The sequence below is a fragment of the Corvus brachyrhynchos genome, unplaced genomic scaffold, assembly GCF_000691975.1.
Source record: "Corvus brachyrhynchos isolate BGI_N302 unplaced genomic scaffold, ASM69197v1 scaffold307, whole genome shotgun sequence".
Taxonomy (NCBI): Eukaryota; Metazoa; Chordata; class Aves; order Passeriformes; family Corvidae; genus Corvus; species Corvus brachyrhynchos.
Genome location: NW_008239288.1, coordinates 1,476,543 through 1,488,032, shown reverse-complemented (window position 1 = coordinate 1,488,032; position 11,490 = coordinate 1,476,543). Strand labels below are relative to the sequence as shown.

Below are 11,490 nucleotides of genomic sequence, written 5' to 3'. Positions count from 1 at the left end.
AGAATCATCAAGGTTGGAAGAGACCTTTAAGATCATCCAGTCCAACCCAGCACTGCCACTGTAACCCCTTAAATACTAAACTTGATCAACCAGCGCCAGATCCAGGCACCGCTTGAACTTTTAACTCCAGGGACGGGGACTCCACCACCTGCCCGGGCAACCTGTCCCAATGCCTGACCACCCTAACTGTGAAAAATATTTCATTAATATCTAATCTTGAAAAAAGTTAATTCAAGAGCTGATTTTTTTTAGCAATATATTATTGAACATTTATTAGTAGAACAAAAGCATATCACAGCGCTGGGGCGCTTGGCAATATTGCAAGATGCGCCCTCCATTCATTTAACTGTGGACTTAAGTACTCTCTTAAACTGTTACATATTCATTAAGCCCAGAAAGCAATTTACACTTCACTCAACTTTCCCCACTCTCCGGTCTCTGCTCCCTTCCGCCAGCACGCCGCCGTCTCGGTGCTCGGGATCGCTTCAGAACTGAAGGCAGGCACCTTCTCTCCGGTGCCTCCCCAGTCTCCAGCCTCATTTGTAGCTGAGAGTTTCCTTGGGAGGCGTGAGTTCTGATGAGATAACAATCTTCCTGGGATGCATGCGGTTTGTCTTCTTTGTTCCTCTAAGATGTCTTGGTTCCTGGCTCCGTAGTTTCTCAACTCAAGAGACGTTTATTACCATGTGCTTATTAATACATTTCTTAACATATTACAACTATTTCGAAGTTACAATTTACCTTAATCTCGTTTCTACTTAACTACATTTTACCTTAACACTATTTCTACATAGTACACTAGCACTTGTAAATGTTAAAATCCTATATGCGAAAGACAACATTTATCATTCACTCATTTATCACAATCCCCCCTCTTCTTTTTGTCAATTATGTTGGCTTGAGCTACGATCTTTAATTACACTTCACTGTTACGTTTGAAATTTCTACTGATTAACCTGGCTTCTTCAAGGGGCTCTCCAGTGCTGGTTTGTTTCTTCAGTATCATTATCCTTCGTGGTGTTCCAGAAGTAGCTTGTTCCGAGTCCATAGGCATGGTGATTACCTGCATACCTTGGACGACAATTGTGATTAGCCGGATGAAGCAGGGAATTAAACAAGGAAGGAATATCAGCCCAGTGGTCACACACAAGAAGAAAAAAAAATAGTTTTTTCCACCATGCGGTTCCTAAGAATTATCCCACCAGCTAGTTTCAAGTATTGTTTCCCATTTTTGAACTGGTACATGAGCAATCTTTCGTGTGTCAGTGGCAATATTGAGTATAGCTAGACCATTATCAGTTATTTGCAGGCACCAATCAGAGGAATTAAATTTCTCACCTACTCCGCCTTCCTCTGCTAGCAAATAGTCAAGGGCTAAACGGTTTTGATAAGTCATTGCACTGGTTTGGGATAACTGTTCAGTTATTTATTCTAAAGCTGAGGCAGTTTTGTTGCTAATGATTTCCACCACTGCTTGGAGTCTTATTATCGTATTTAGCATATAAATGGGGGTCCTATACCCCCATCATCCATCTTGAGCCCAGGTGGCTGGGCCATGATATTCTATTACTCATTTCAGGTGGCCACTCATCGTTTTTCCACCTTTGGGTGCCTCCTATATTACCACTCCATTCTCGGATACTTTCTGCTGAGCTTCGCTTTTGTCTTTGTAAATCTTCATAAACTGGAATGCCTAAATTTTTCCCTACTGCCTTTGGCAATAGAAAAAATCTTGGCTGAATGGTTCCAATTGTACAAACTCCTCTCCAATCTGCGGGAAGTTTAGTCTAAGCTTTTCTCCCACAAATCTAAAAGAGCCCATCGGGGGCATCCCTCGGCTTGTTAACACTGCTACTGCGGCACCAGTAATTATGTAACTCTGCCATGCCTGCAAAGGGACTAATAAAGTCATCATTGCTACTGTTACACCAGAATAAGGTAATGTTTTTCCGGGTGCTACATTTTTCATTTGGTTGTTTATTCAGTTTCCAATAGCCATTAGGGGTTTTTGGTGACCCCCAATGGTGGGTCACATTTGTGAATAGAGTTCTTCTACACGGGGTTGCTCTTACCCAGGTTTTATACATTGATTTACCTCCCGTCCTGATGCACCCCTTACTCCTGAATTTCGCATCCATCTTTCAGGACGGTGTTCTCTAGATATTTTGGTTTTGTTACAAAAAAGAATTTCGGAGATACTTAGGCTAATTCCCTTCCAGGGCCATAGCTCTGTTGTTACGGCACCTCCACATATCCAACAGTCACTGACATTTAGCTCTTGTGCTATTCGTTCCATTAAATCTATAAACAGACTTTCGCCTACTGGGGGGAGAGATGGTGTTTCTTTTAGCTGCTCTTTAACTTTCTTGTAGAGGGAGTCTGAAAGAGTTGGGGGTGACGGAGTCTGTTTCAAGGAGCTTCTGAGAGTCTGCACTCGCTGCTTTATTAGCTCCTTTTTAATTTTGTCTTGTGCACCTCCACTGTCTGAAATGCCCCACATTCCTGCATTGACAAAACAAACATACTGTCCCTTCGGACATGGTGGTCCAGGCTGGTGTCCCCGTGAGGATTTTAACTTGGCTACCCATAGGGAGTGTTCCCCATAATTACGAGTCTCTAGGGATGCTTTGCAATAACATTCATTATCTACTGTTGTGTGCCAGGTTAGATAAGAAGCACGACTGCCCCATCGTATAAAGGAGTTACACTTGGTGCAGGGATTTTCTGGATTTGCGTTGCTTGGGGTTACCCATGCAAGGATGCCTGCGATAATTACGATTGCCGCGGTTGTAATCAGAGGCCCGGTGTGGCATACACCCCTCGTCTCACGCCCTCCGAGGCTGCTGCTCGTGGCCGGGCTATACCTAAGGCAGGGGCAGAGGCCAACCCGGTCTTGCCCTCTTTACACTGCTTGTTCCACTTCCATGCAAACCGTACTGCACATAAGTGTAATTCTTGTTCTCACTTTTCTTCAGGAATTTCCCAAATTTCAGGTACTCCCACCTAATACTGTCCCCACCCAGCTCTGTGGGTCCCGCGTGCCCCCACAGACGCGCAGGTGGGTTCAGTGTTACAGTCAGTACCAAAGAGTCCAGAAGGGCGTTTGTGTGCGTTCCACCAGGAGCATTTATTGCTGCTACACTGTCCAAGGGTGCAGAGGCAAATACCAGCGTGACCCCAAAACTCACAGTTCTATCTGGGGTAAAGGTGGGAGCAGGGAACGGGGAGCAATGGGGAGCTCTGGGGGAGTGAGGAGGGGTAGAGTCTGACAGCCAACCGGGGAATCCAAACTGGGATAGATTAATGTAACAGAACAAGCATCCCGGGAGAAGCCTTTTTCATCACCCTAACATAAAGTGGTTCTTGTGGTACTGGGGACTTGTCTTACTGAGAGCTCTTTGTCCCTTGTAGTGTGTGTTCACCGGCCACCACACCCACGCACACAAAATTTGTTCTACCTCAGCATTTCCCTGACTTTTTTGTTCTTTATTATTTCCGCAGTTCAGAAAGTGGGGATGTCTCTTTGTGGAAGAGCAATACCACTTATTTGGGCATTTAAAACATTTGCACAATACCCATGCTTGATGAAAAAGAAAGCCGCATAGGTTGGGTCTTTTGGTTGGCAATAATTTATTTTAGTCCTTTGAGAGTTTGCATTATTCTTATGCTGTATAATTAGAATAATTCTAAGTGTCTTACTGACCGTCAGGCCAATGTTCTTTTATCCAGGCTTGTATAATTTCTCACTCTTTTTTGCTTATTTCACACTCAGCAGAGAGTGTTAGTTTCTGCTCACAAATCAGGGTGACAACCTTTGCTAGGTGTTGAAGGTCACAGAATGCAGTCAGGTGGTTGTATCTACGGCACTGCAGACATTGAGGTTGCCGCTTACAGGAAATACAATACCAATTTTGCTTACAGTGTTCACACTTACATTCAACCCAGCCACAGTATGTACTGTTAGGATGAATTAAACAAGGTATTTGGAATGGCGCTGGTGGGGGCTGTAATAATGCTTTCAAGTCAGGATATAAAGTGATTTTTTATTTATACAAATCACAAGCTAATGCAAACACATTAGGACCCTCTGTCTGATACAGTCCTGATCCTCTGGTTTGAAGTGGAATTGTTCCTCCCCAAGGGGGATAACGCAGGGGTCTTAGGACTTGCCTGGATGGTATCTGTAACCACTGATACAGGTCTGGTTTTATTTCTTTATCATTTACAACCCTTAAATTTTTCTGTGGATCATTCGTGTTTTCCTGGTTCATTGCCCCCCTGTCTGCACTTAAGAGTTAATTTTATATCACCTGGTGTAGATATTAGGGTCCACTCCTTAGGTTCTTCCACAGGTCCTTCGATTCTGTTGGTGTAGATCCACCCTCGTTCTTTGGTTCGGATTGCTGCCTCGGTTGTCAGCAACAGCTGGAACGGACCTTCCCACTGTGGAGCCAGAGTATGCTCCTTCCACGTTTTAACCATTACCCATTACCCAGGGTGAATATTATGGATTTTGAAGTCTAATGGTGCAGTTTAAGAAATCATTCCTTTCTCTCACAAATTTTCCAGGGTTTGGGCAATTTTGGTGATATATTTTTAACACTTGCCTCCCCTTCCTCATAAGTAGCGGTTTTATGTTGAGTGGTCAGAAAGGGCAGCCCAAACATCATTTCATAGGGGGACACTCCCAGGTCTGATCTGGGTTGTGTCCTGACTCTTAATAGGGCTAAAGGTAAACACTTTATCCAGGACGTCTGTGTTTCAATCATTAATTTGGTTAAGGTGTTTTTAGAGTTTGATTCATTCGTTCTACCCGACCCGAATTTTGAGGGTGCCATGGGGGATGAAAGTCCCACTCCATTGCCAGGGCCCATGTGGTTTGTTGTAACACCTTTGATGTAAAATGTGTTCCTCTATCTGAGTCTATTTTGTTAACCATTCCATACCTGGGAATAATTTGTTCCAGGAGAGTTTTGCATACTACATTGGCTGTAGCCTTAACAGCTGGGACAGCTTCTATTCAATGAGTTAAATGGTCTATTATTACTAATAAAAATTTCCATTTCTGTACTTGGGGAAGTTCAGTAAAGCCTACTTGGATGCTTTGAAATGGTCACAGGGCTAACTCATGCCCTCCTGGTGTGTTTTTTCTCATAGTTTTTAAATTTATCTTCTGATATGTTACACAATTTTTAGTCACTTGTTTGGCTAATCCAAAAATCTCAATGCATCTATAATTCCTCAAAAAATGATCACATAAGGCTTGAGTTCCCCAATGAGTTTTTGGATGCATGTCTTCTAATATTTTTCTGGCTAGGGGCTTATTAAGTAACTGCCTCCCATCAGGGAGTTTCCATTTTCCAGACTGGTCTTGCTCCTCCCCTAACTTATGGAGTTCTTTTTCCTCGGCTTCGCTAAATTTTGGGATTTCTGGTTCTTCTTTGCTTGGAGCTAGGATTAATATAACTTTTTCACCTCCATTTGCTGCTGCATCCCTAGCCTCTTGATCTGCTAAATTATTCCCTCTTATCTCTTGGGTCCTCCCCTTTTGGTGTCCTTTAATATGTACCACAGCTATTTCTTTAGGCAATCTTAACACTTCTAAGATTTCTAAAATAAGTCCTTCATGAATCAGCCCCTTACCTCTTGAATTTAATAACCCTCCTTCTTCCCAGATTTTCCCAAAAGTGTGTACTATTCCATATGTGTATTTTGAATCTGTAAAGATTGTCCCTACTTTTCCTTCTAATAACTTCAAGGCTCTGTTAAAGGCATACAGTTCACAAGACTGGGCTGGCCAGTGACTAGGCACTTTTCCCTTCTCTTTGTCTCATTGTTCTCCCATCTACCACTGCATACCCAGACATTTGCTGCCCTTGCTGGCACCGGGAAGACCCATCAATAAATAACTTTTCTCCATCCGGTAGTTCACATTCACACACAGGTAGTGTGTGAATATTTTAGTTTGATAATCTATTAGTTCTAAGCAATCACGAGTAACATTCCCCTCTGGTTCCCCATACAAAAACTGGGCAGGATTCACATGGCTACTGGTGGAGATGGTTAAATTTGGAGTTTCCAGGAGCATAGTTTCATACTTTAGCATCCTCGAATCTGTGAGCCACATCTTGGCTTCTTGGTTTAATACTGACTGTGGGACATGTGGGGTATGTACTGCCAGGGTTCCGCTAAACGTGAGCTTCCAAGCTTCTTCTACTAACAGTGCTACAGCCCATATAGCTTGTACACAGACTGGCCACCCTCTGGCCACGGGATCTAATAATATAGACAGAAATGCTACTGGCTTGTTGGACCCCATCCCCCCCATTCCTGTGTGAGTACTCCATAGGCTACCCCGTCATTTGAATCAGCAAACAACTGAAAGGGTCTGGCTACATCTGGTAAACTATCAGCTTCCCTTTTACTATTTCTAGCTTTTCATCGTCTTCCTGTGTCCAACAGATATTATCCTCGCTGATCAGCTTTTTATGCAAAAGTTTTACCACTTTGCTATATTCATCAATCCACTGCCTACAGTACCCCAGTAATCCTAATAGCTTCCTAACTTCCTTTTTGGTTTGCGTGGAGGGAGGGATCATATACCCTGCACCCTTCCAGGATCTAACTTCTTACTTTCCTGGCTTAGCCAATGTCTTAAATATTTTACTTCTTGTTCTACAAACTGTAGCTTTTTCTTTGAAACCCATAGCCCTTTTTTCCCCAGAAAATTTAACAGATTAATAGTGGTGTTCCGAACTGTTTCCTCATTTGACCCTGATAATAATAAATTGTCTAGGTATTGTAAGTTAAGTACCTCTTCACTTCGTTCAAAAGATGTAAGAAGAGCCTCTAAAACTTGCCCAAACAGATTCGGAGATTCTGTAAATCCCTGGGGCAATCGAGTCTACAGTAATTGTTGCTTTCTTCTTGTATCAGGATCTTCCCATTCAAATGCAAAGAAGTCCTTGCTACTTTCTGCTAATGGGCAAGCCCAAAATGCATCTTTTAAATCTATCGAACTGTACCATGTGTGACAGGGAGGGATATGGTTCAGGAGGGTCAACATTTATCATTCACTCATTTATCACAAATCTGAATCTCCCCTGTCTCAGTTTAATGCCATTTCCCCTAATCACAGAATTGATTAGAAATCGATTGGAAAAGACCTCTGAGATCATAGAATCCAACCTATAACCAAGCACCACCTTGTCAACCAGACCATGGCACTGAGTGCCACCTCCAGGCTTTCCTTAAACCATGCTCCAGAGATGGTGAGGCCACCACCTCCCTGGGAACCTGTTCCAATGTCTATTCATCCTTTACGTGAAGAAATTCTTCCTCACCGCTGCCCAAATACTGCTGTTTCCCCTGAGAAACATGAGTCTGCCTGTGGAATTTCTTCCTCTGACATGTTCTCCTTCAATATGAAAACATTGGGATTGGGAACAATTCGGGCGGGAAATTTAACCAGAGCTGAAGAGACCCGGCACTCTCCAGAGCCAGGTCCTCCACCAGTGCTGAATTTTGCCCAGAAACTGGATGAAAAGTCACATTTGATCCATGTCACACTAAAATGTGTGAGGAAAGGAAACTGAGGGGGTCAAATGGACCTGACAATGGGCAAAATTTGGCAAATGTTAAATTTTTCTGAGTGCAGAGCCAAGGCGGTACCCTGGGGAGACAGAGGTGTCATCTCCTCAGGTGTCATCTCCAAGGGGTTTGGTCAGTGTGTGGCCGATGGAAGGCTGCAGGTACCACAGCAGGAACACTGCAATGTGGCTGAGTGCATAAACTGGTGGCTTTTTTTACCCAGAATTTGCTTTTGAGCATGCTTCAGGAAAAATGTTTTGCAGCAGGTGGTGATGGTTTCAGCATAACTCTAGGAAGCTGTGCTGTTTTCCGGTCCCAACAGCCAGGATTGTCACAGACTATTTGCTCGAATCAACCCTTTTCCATCACTGATTTGCACAGCATCCCGTTGTTTTCTTATGCATTTAATATATAAATCACTGGAATCTAGCGTGTCTATAACAAGTCTGATTTCCAGTGTCTTTCCAGTTCATTTTTCTCCCTGAAAGTGCTTTTTGCACTTCTAAAGTCCCTTTTCCCAAATGATTAAAGCCAGAATTCAGATGAGTCTCTTGTTTTACATGCGAGACAAGTTTTCCCCAGAAAGGTGGGAATTTCTGTGTCAGGGATAGCACAGGGCCCAGTTTACATTTCCAAATAGGTAAAACAGGCACTTTGCTTCATGTAATTTGCAGCTAAATATCTAATTAAGTAATTGCCTGTTAATTCAAAGATTGCTTTTCGTGCAACTGGCTTTGAAAAAGTCCTGCCTAAAAACAAGCAGAAAGAGAAAAAATTAAAATGTTGCTTTTCTTGCCTGATTTTAATTACTCTTTTTATCTCCCAGCGAACGTAGTGCCCCAGGACTGTGGGGCAGAGGACCAGAGGTGCATGAGAGCTCTTGGCACTGAGCACATTTAGGAAGTCACTAATATTTGTATAATTAATTGATTTCCAGGCTCCTCCATGTTTCTCTCCAAAAGCATTTCAAGCTCGACACACAGAAGCTGTTTCTCCATGAGCAGCTGTGGGGCATTTGGCTGATGGTTTTGACAGTAGAGATGAATCGAGGACACGGCATCTGCAGTCCTGACCTGGAATTTGAACCTTTGGTGCCTCTCCCTCCTCCCAGGTGGAGAGAAGGTGGAAGATCTCACAATCTTCTGATTGCCATCAATCTGAGCTGATTTGCTGAGCATTGGCCTCATATCATGTCTAGGTGTTCCTTGAGAGATGATTTCAATCTGAAAAAAACCCCTGTAAGTATCTTGAGAGCTGGAAATCAGATGCTCTGATCTAACATTTCTTCAGCATTTAGCCATCACCTCTACAAGCAGCACCTCATTTAAAAAAAAAAAAATGAAGCATAAGGAAAAGCATGAGAATGTTGCTGATTTTGAGCCCTGACTTACATGTTTTTCCTTTCTGATATTTTTGGAGGGAAGAGGGAATTGCATCATATTTTTATCCTCTTTTTTTCCCCCCCAACATCTGTGAGGAGTAGACATTTCTTTAGCAGAGGAAAAAAAAAAAAAATAGAGATTTCCAGGTGGTAACATGGCTGAAAGAAAACATGAATACATGGAAATTCATACTCATTAGTACCAGTACATATGTGACTCTGTAGAGCTGAAGCTAACCAGGACCAGTGTATAGGGATGAGAACTGCACATAATTGAAATCCTGATTAATTAAAAGCAATGTCTTGGCACAGACAATGATGGAGCATCCTTGGGTGGATCTGCAGGTGTTCCAGTGGACATGTGCACCAGGGCCTGCTACCTGTGCTGGGGTGAGGCTTTGTGTGGGCAGGCAAGGGGCAGGAAAGTGGCTTTGCCAAGAAAACCAAGCCAAGAGGAGCAGTGAGCCACCTCTTCACTGCAGCTTCAGGTGTGTTGCTGCACCCAGCACACACGTGCCCCATGCTTCTCCAGGGGCTCCATGCTTGGAACAGCTGCTGGAGTATGTGTGGGATCAGGAAGGGAATCCAGTGCACACAGGGGAGTGTCCTTTTTGTGCAGGACAATAAACAAAACCCTGAAAGGGTAGTCGTGGGTCCAGCAGCCCTGGGGGGGGCCCACATTTCTGGAACCACCAGCTTCACGGAATGTTTTCCTGGAGTTAAATAATGGTTTTCTAGAGATAAAAATTGACCACATTTCCTTTCCTCCCCCCATGCCAAAGACTTTTTTTTCACCTGTGTGCAAAATACCCAGCAGAAACTCCATTATTGGAGTGATTGGGTCCAATGCCATGAGAAGGGACTGCTCCACACACCTTAGAAAGTGCAAAAAGCAGAAAGAAAAGAAGGTAGAGCCCTCGGTGCTGTGCCCGATTGCTCATCAAAGCCAGCTGCCTCCTGTGCTGAGCTGAGGACGTGACAGATGTCTGTAACCTTTACAGGTGCAAGGCCTGCATTTCATCAGTCTTTTTTCCATGGATGACCTGGAGTGTGGATTATTAGCAGCTCAGATTTCTTTGGCCGAGGTGCTGTGTTGTGTACACATCTGGGTTAAATCTAAACAATATTTCTGATCCATGTAGGCTTCTGACTTGGTTCTGCATCTTTGGTGTTTAAAAAATGATCAGTTTGAGCTCTCCCTGTTCTGTTTCTTAAATGTCAGAAGAAACTTTTTTTTTTTTTTTAATAAAACAATTCAGCCTTCCCCTGCAATGTTCATAACCAAGAAATTGTGGCATCACAAGAGCATGAGGAAATACCGGCTGATTAAAACCAGGGTAAGAAATGACAGCAAAAGTGTTTGTCTTTTTTTCCCCTCATTTTAGAATTCACAATGAAGTGGCTGGTAAAAGGGGACCAGTTGGTTCAGCCCCGCTTGGGCTGAATATGAGGTTTAATGCACTGAAACTACTTCCACTGGCAAACTTTAGTGTCATAATTTAATTTCTCATGTAAAGCACATCTCACAGCATTACTTTTTCCCCACATCTCTCTGTTTTGACAAAGCAGAGCGTGTTTGGGCTATTGTTGGCTTTCTTTGCCTCTTTTTTTGTCTTTTTCTTGCCTCTCATTAATATACAAGTGTCATTAAATAATAATGATGCTGGTAGTGACCTTTGCTGTGCCTTGGTGTTTGCTCATTTTTGCTTCGAGCAGCAGATGTTCTTGGTCTTTGTTTTCTGATGCCAGATGGGGACTTTGCCCCTTTAACCTTTGATAAGGTGCTTTAATAGTCTCTGACATGAGATTTTATCAAAAGCCAAGTAAATCATACCTGCCTGGCAGCTTCTTTTAAACTTTCCCATCGTGGTTTACAGCAGTCCAAGGAAGGGCAGTTTCCTCTGTGTATTTGCAGGCTGTATTTATCCCCTGCACCTGTTGGAGTGAAAGCTTCTCTGGACTCAGCCCAGAGGAAAGCCAAAGCAGAGGGGTTAAATTAAAACCTTTGGACAAGCTGAGATACATGAAGTCACACCAAAGTGAAAGAGAAATATAGATTTTTAACTTTTAGGAGAAATATATGCTAAGTGCCTTAAGCATTAAAAAGCTGTAGCAGAGACTTTAAACACAGTTCTTGCTGCAGCAGTGTTACCTTTTCACAGAATTCTTTACTTTAGACAAAGTATAGATAGAATTATACTGTTCACATTTTTTAGATGGAGTGTTCACATAAACAATAAGAGCTGATAGAAACTGTATACACAAATCTGTGTAATACCTATGTAACACTTGTGTAAGACTTACAACTGTTAGAATTAGACCAGGATAGGTTAAGAAAAACTAGAATCGTGTGTTAATCTTATTGGTCAGTTAGCAAATATAATCCACACTTCTGTAAGAAAAAAATAATTAGAAAAAGCTAGAATTAGAAGAAGAAGCTGTTTTCTGCCTGCTGTTTGCTGTTGCTGCTTTGCTTTATCATGTAACCCCCTTGAACTCTGCCTTCAAGAAAGCTATGA

The 11,490-nt window shown here is 42.8% G+C and overlaps 1 long non-coding RNA gene across 1 annotated transcript; it reads left to right on the top strand.

Annotated features, from left to right (window-relative positions):
* Positions 1–6: 6 nt before the first annotated feature.
* Positions 7–10,644, top strand: LOC108448198. The gene is made up of 2 exons (XR_001864003.1): positions 7–608; positions 8,528–10,644. It is a non-coding gene; the product is annotated as an uncharacterized LOC108448198 (long non-coding RNA).
* Positions 10,645–11,490: the final 846 nt, after the last annotated feature.